Below are 7,223 nucleotides of genomic sequence, written 5' to 3'. Positions count from 1 at the left end.
CTATCGGTTAAAGAGCTACAGTACTGTGAAAATGAAAACTTTGTATAGGCTTCAGTCTATCAACTTTCTTAATATAATGAATTAAAAGTATGTACCGTTTTTTAAAAAATTATTGTTGGGGGAAAAACTTCAGGGCAGATTAACTAAAGGGCAAAGTGTCCATCACTAGCGAAAATTTACCAGAAATCCCATCCGCAGGGACATCATAAATTTGTGGACAAATTTTGCTAGTGAAAGAGACCGTCACTAGCATAGCTTTGCGCCCTATCGCCAGGTGAATTTTTGCTCAAACGATTGTTACTCCGTAAATTCACTAAAGTGCGAATTTTACAGACATTTCCTCTTTCGCCAGAATTTCCTTCAACACGTTAGACCTGGCGAACTGATAAGATGAAGCGACATCCCCCTCAGTGACATCATATCCTGTATGCCGGAAAGTCATAAAAGTTCTAAAAAAAACACTGGCATTGTTTAATTTTTTAGGTTAAGGCCACACTGGGCGTTTTGGGGAGATTTGGTCGTCTGGCGACTAATCGCCTCGTCTTTGCGCCTTCCCTGACTCGCCGGCTAAAATGAAAAAACGCCGGCCCTAATCACACACGGTGATTCGTTTTCCAAAGTTGCCTCATGAGGAAACTTCAGACGACTTCGGAAAATGAATCGTCGCGTGTGATTAGTGCCCGGTGCAGAGTCAGGGAAGGCGTTTGGGGAGATTGGTCGCCGCAAAGACAAGGCGATTAGTCGCCAGGCAACCAAATCTCCCCAAAACGCCCAGTGTGGCCTGACCCTTAAAGCGGGGTTGCCTTCAAAAGTCCTAACTACTAAAGAATTTTGTGTAAATTTTTTAATTCAAGCATTTGCACCAACATCTCTAATAAAGACAAATATATGACCTATATGTACCCGCCCTATTTAAATTGACTTAAGCGTAAGAGTACGAAGTTTCACTAAGCAGAAATGAATGCTAGCGAAAGTTCTCCATGAAATGCTTGCGCTGACGAATTAGCGCTAGAAACTTCTCCAGCGTTCGGCTACAGAGATGCGACTTTGCATATTAGTGAATTTACGCCTGGCGAAGTGTGGCGGAGGCTTCGCCAGCAAAAATTCACCCTTTTGCGAATTTGCCCCTTTGTTATAAAAATATTCTTTTGAGCCATAAAATATAGTTGATTCACCTCTATCTGATTCATAATCACTTTGTTCTACTTGAGATTAAACATTTACTATTCTTTAAAAGTCTAATTTTTGTGTATTTTTCAGGAGAAATTCCACGTTTGTATTGCGCTGTAGATACAGTGTCGTCTCATTGATGCAACATTTTATTCCCACGCTTTATCACTGTGTTTTCATATATTTTGTTGATAGGATGATGAGGAACCAGCAGGGCAGCATGAATTGTGTTAAAATTGAAAACAGTTGTTTGTAATATTGTGAGATTTCTGCTGAGGGAAATGAAAACACATTTTACACAATGAGACGTGTGTTTGAGGCTTGGGGAATGGAGATATTTCTTAGGAGGAAGATAATCACTAAACAGCATTTAACGCTCTTATCTTTGTGTCGCCAAGAATTCACTCCATGATCTTGTGACGTCTTACGGAGAAAACATTCTTCATAGCCGTACAGAGTACAAAGCCGATGGGTTGCAATGGAAGTCAGCGGAGGAGAAGACATAAAAGGCAGCATTTTTATATAATTTCTCAACACGCAACAACCTTGATCTTATAAGAAAGAAGGGGAAAGAAACATGTATTTTAAAAGGGTCTTGTTGAATCTGGTCCTTTTATGCTGTGCAGAGGTTGAGTGGTATGGAGGCGGCTAGATTCTCTGCCAAGGGTCTATTTTTCTATTATTAAGGGGGTTATTTATCAAAGTCCGAAATTATCTCAATATTTTCCGCTACAAACTCCAATGAAATCCGATGAGGTTTTTTACGCTTATTTATTATTACATTTTCTCAAAAATTAGCTTTGCCGGAAAAAAAAATCTGAATTTCACGTTTTTTTTTATTATTTTTCATCCGAAAACTCCACAAACTTCGGGGTATTGCACGAAACCCAGTGCACGTCAAAAAACCATTGGGACTTTTCCCATTGACTTACATGCAACCTCGACAGGTCTGAGATGCCGGATTTTCTGATTCTGAATTTTCCATCCTTGGGGTTTAGTAAATTCCGGAAAATTCGTGATTTTTTTAAAAGTACGATTTTATTAAAAAAAAATCACAAATTGTAAGTGATTTCTGCATTCGGAGTTTAGTAAACAACCCCCTAAGTGTTTTACATGGAGGGGGAAAGAATAATAACACATCTTATTTATCAGGTATCTTGTTGATACATAATTACACAGCAAAGTGAACTAACCCTCTTGCACAGAAATATATGTAGGTGACTGGTAAATTAGTTCCCCAGTATTATTTAGCAGGCAGTCCCCTAGTGTTATAAACACCTAACTGGGTCCTAAAATACAGTTAGAAGGGGGAACTGTTTCCTATTCCAGCTTTTTTAAGCTATGCCCCTTGTTGTTTCTCACAGTGACCAGTAGATGGGACTGTGGAAAAGTATAAAATCCTTTGAAGCCATGCTTTCAGGGTCCATCTTGTGCTGGCTCTAGTCTGAGCAGGCAGGCAGAGCTCGAGTGGAACCTAGACAGGTCAGGTCTAGTAGGCTACTCACCTTTAGAGGTCACTCTAGGAGTGACAGACAGTCAGGATATTTAGCTGAGCAGCGTGAGGCTCCTCCAAGGATTGTGAGTGGGATTAAGATCCCGGGTACTAATTGCCCAGAAGTAGGGACTAAGTGTACAGACCTAGGAATGATAGTTCCACTTAGGGAGAAGGCTGAAAGCTAGCTTTACCTCCTCAAAGCTGCATACATTGTCCTCGTTCATGAGGAAACTTATATTGACCAAAGGTGCTGTGAGTATTTCCTATCCACTGTTGATGTATGATCCTGCATGCTCTTCTTTATGTACACTCCATTGAGGATTGTATGTTCAATAAATATGTTCATTGGTTAAATTATAAGAACCACTGGCGCCCAATTATTGCACCCGCCACCCTGAATACAGTTACAGTTGCACTACACCCTGCCTCCACACGGTTGCGAAGATTTTAAGGTCTCATCTGGAGCACAATATTGGGAGTGGAGATCATAGGAAGAGAAAGGTGCACTCATTTTACTATAGCGCTACATATATATGTTTTATTATGTTTTTAATTTATATTTGTAAGGATTTTCAACACAGATAAAAGGTTGAGAATAACTGTATTATTTGGTAAAGGTGTCTACTCCTTAATATTTGTTTTAGGGTTAATATTTAGTCATTCTCCTAGGTTCTGAGTCAACACAGTTCTTTTGACCTTAAGGGGGTTATTTATCAAAATCCGAAAACATCTCATTATTTTCTAAAATATACTCCCCTTATTTATCAATACTTTTTCGGGAAAAATTTCAGTGCGTGAAAAAAACTCAAAAAAATTGTGAAAATTGTACGAAAACTCGAATCATAGGAAGTTTCTGAATTTTCTGCCCAAAAATTCAGTTAGGCAAGTTATTGATAGACATAAAAGGTTGAACTTGATGGACGTGTCTTTTTTCAACCGAACTTACTATGTTACTACAGTGGTTTGAAAAACTATTTGCCCCCTTCCTGATTTCTTATTCTTTTGCATGTTTGTCACACAAAATGTTTCTGATCATCAAACACATTTAACTATTAGTCAAAGATAACACAAGTAAACACAAAATGCAGTTTTTAAATGAGGGTTTTTATTATTTAGGGAGAAAAGAAATCCAAACCTGTGTGAAAAAGTAATTGCCCCCTGAACCTAATAACTGGTTGGGCCACCTTTAGCAGCAATAACTGCAATCAAGCGTTTGCGATAACTTGCAACGAGTCTTTTACAGCGCTCTGGAGGAATTTTGGCCCACTCATCTTTGCAGAATTGTTGTAATTCAGCTTTATTTGAGGGTTTTCTAGCATGAACCGCCTTTTTAAGGTAATGCCACAACATCTCAATAGGATTCAGGTCAGGACTTTGACTAGGCCACTCCAAAGTCTTCATTTTGTTTTTCTTCAGCCATTCAGAGGTGGATTTGCTGGTGTGTTTTGGGTCATTGTCCTGCTGCAGCACCCAAGATCGCTTCAGCTTGAGTTGACGAACAGATGGCCGGACATTCTCCTTCAGGATTTTTTGGTAGAAAGTAGAATTCATGGTTCCATCTATCACAGCAAGTCTTCCAGGTCCTGAAGCAGCAAAACAACCCCAGACCATCACACTACCACCACCATATTTTACTGTTGGTATGATGTTCTTTTTCTGAAATGTTGTGTTACTTTTACACCAGATGTAACGGGACGCGCACCTTCCAAAAAGTTCAACTTTTGTCTCGTCGGCCCACAAGGTATTTTCCCAAAAGTCTTGGCAATCATCGAGATGTTTTTTAGCAAAATTGAGACGAGCCTTAATGTTCTTTTTGCTTAAAAGTGGTTTGCGCCTTGGAAATGTGCCCAGTCTCTTTCTTATGGTGGAGTCGTGAACACTGACCTTAATTGAGGCAAGTGAGGCCTGCAGTTCTTTAGATGTTGTCCTGGGGTCTTTTGTGGCCTCTCGGGTGAGTTGTCTCTGCGCTCTTGGGGTCATTTTGGTCGGCCGGCCACTCCTGGGAAGGTTCACCACTGTTCCATGTTTTGGCATTTGTGGATAATGGCTCTCACTGTGGTTCGCTGGAGTCCCAAAGCTTTAGAAATGGCTTTATAACCTTTGAAATTGAACTCAGGTGTGATAAACCACAGTTAAGTTATTTTTAACAAGGGGGGCAATCACTTTTTCACACAGGCCCATGTAGATTTGGAGTTTTTTTTCTCCCTTAATAACGTAAACCTTCATTTAAAAACTGCATTTTGTGTTCAATTATATTATCTTTGACTAATAGTTAACGGTTTTTGATGAGCAGAAACATTTAAGTGTGACAAACATGCAAAAGAATAAGAAATCAGGAAGGGGGGAAATGGTTTTTCACACCACTGTATGTGACCATGTTGACTCATTGGTGGGTGACTGCATCCCCAGCCCAGTATGGTCCTCAGATAACTTGATTTTCATTCTGGCCTGATCAGACATAGATATGAGAGGTCATGATTTTGGCCTTGTATGGGTGTTGTCCTGGTCAAGAGTGGTTGAGTTGGTAGCCAGGGTCTGCTTGTGTATAGCTACGTAAAGAGAGATGATCAGGGTAGGAAGACAGAGAAAGGGAAGACTGCCAAAAAGAAACAAAGAAGCCAGGGAGAAAGCCGGTTGGAATAAAGGGATAAAAGAAGCCAAGAACTGTTTAGGGAAGAGAAAGGTCAGACAGAGAGAAGAAGGCTTCCAGTTTGGTCATGTTTTTGTAACTTTTTCTTTTCTGTAAATAAACCGTTCTTTTCATTAAGAATGTGCAATCCAACTTTGTAATCTTTTTTGACTACACATTGGAGACATTTTGGGCAGCCTCCTGTTGGATCAGCCCCTTGTATTGATTTGAGTGTGCGCCTTCTTACCTAGATGATAAGCCCATGTAGGGCCACCTTTACTAAATAACAATTCCCAACATCCCATGTACCTTGTCTGGCCTGCCACATTTAGGACCTCAAAATTGTAACCTTTGTGGAGATGTTAAAATTGTTCTTGTATAGTTCCTCTTTAAATCCCCATTTCTGTGTGCATGACAGATGCCAGACAATGACAATGATTATCATACATGCAAGCCTAGACTTGCTACCGGCAATACCCAGCTCTTCCATGCACATAAACTGCGGATACACTTGTGGCAAAGCTCTATTTGTCCAATTTAGTCCAAGCAGAGCATTTCCTTCCCTTACATTAGATTGTAGGGATAATAGCCGGCTGATGAAGGAGGGAGGGATGTATCTGACAAGATAAGTCTTTGTATTGATTCAGCAAACCCAGGACCCCTGTGAGGCGAACAAACGTTGATATTAATCCCCCCCACCTCGCTTACTGTGCTTGAGGAAAATGTGTAATTTACCCATTCCTTTGTGCTCTCTGTGCTTTTGTTAAGAGTTACCCTAGCGCAGTTGCTCTTATTATGGGGGAAGCAAAATAGGTCTCTATAAATCAATGCCCCTGTAATATAGATACCGCAGTCCCGGCTGGCAAGATTTTATAAAATAGTATTGTGGTGTTAAAGAACGAAAACGACTGGCGTGGGGCTATTATGATTATGGAGTGATATTGGGAACTAACAAAGGAAAATGCTAATTTGGGTTTAGGTTCATTCATTGCTTGACGGGGTGGGGGGAAGGCAACAAATTACGTCTTAACTAATTATATTTTGGCAAGAAAAATTAATATTTGCTTTCTTGGGTTAATCTTAATCTACACTCAGTATGTACACATATGACCAGTACTGTCTTTAGGGGGCTTTAAATGCAGGCGATTGCCCTCTGTAAGCTTCACAAATCAATATGGCACCAGTAAGCTTATGTACTTTTCATTAGTGGTTCCCATTTGCGGCCCTTCAGCTATTGTTGAAGGACAACACCCAACAGCCAAACGAAGGAAGGATCTGTGAAGGGATTAAAGTGGAACAGAGTGAAATCTATGAAGGGACACAGTCAAACAAGCTAATGGCAGGTGGAACAGGACACAGGAGCTAACAATCAGATCCCACTATTATTCTGAACAAATATTGGGAAGGGGTTTGTTACAGTGAGAAGATGTGGAATTGTCTCCCTGAATCAGTGGTACAGGCTGATACATTCGATAGGTATAAGAAGGGGTTGGATGGTGTTTATCAAGTGAGGGAATACAGGGTTATGGGAAATAGTACAAGTTGATCCAGGGACTGGTCCCATTGCCATTTTGGAGTCAGGAAGGAATTTTTTCTCCCTCTGAGGCAAATTGGAGAGGCTTCAAATAGGGTTTTTTTGCCTTTCTCTGGATCAAATAGAAGTTAGGCAGGTTATATATAGACATAAAAGGTTGAACTCGATGGATGTGTCTTTTTTCAACCTAACTTAAGATGTTACTATGTGACCATGTAGACTCATTGGTGGGTGACTGCATCCCCAGCCCAGTATGGTCCTCAGATAACTTGATTTTCATTCTGGCCCAATCAAACACAGATCTGAGGGGTCATGTTTTTGGCCTTGTATGGGTGTTGTCCTGGTCAAGAGTAGTTGAGTTGGTAGCCAGGGTCTGCTTGTGTATAGCTACATAA

The sequence above is a fragment of the Xenopus laevis genome, chromosome 8S, assembly GCF_017654675.1.
Source record: "Xenopus laevis strain J_2021 chromosome 8S, Xenopus_laevis_v10.1, whole genome shotgun sequence".
NCBI lineage: Eukaryota > Metazoa > Chordata > Amphibia > Anura > Pipidae > Xenopus > Xenopus laevis.
This window is presented reverse-complemented; position numbering follows the sequence as displayed.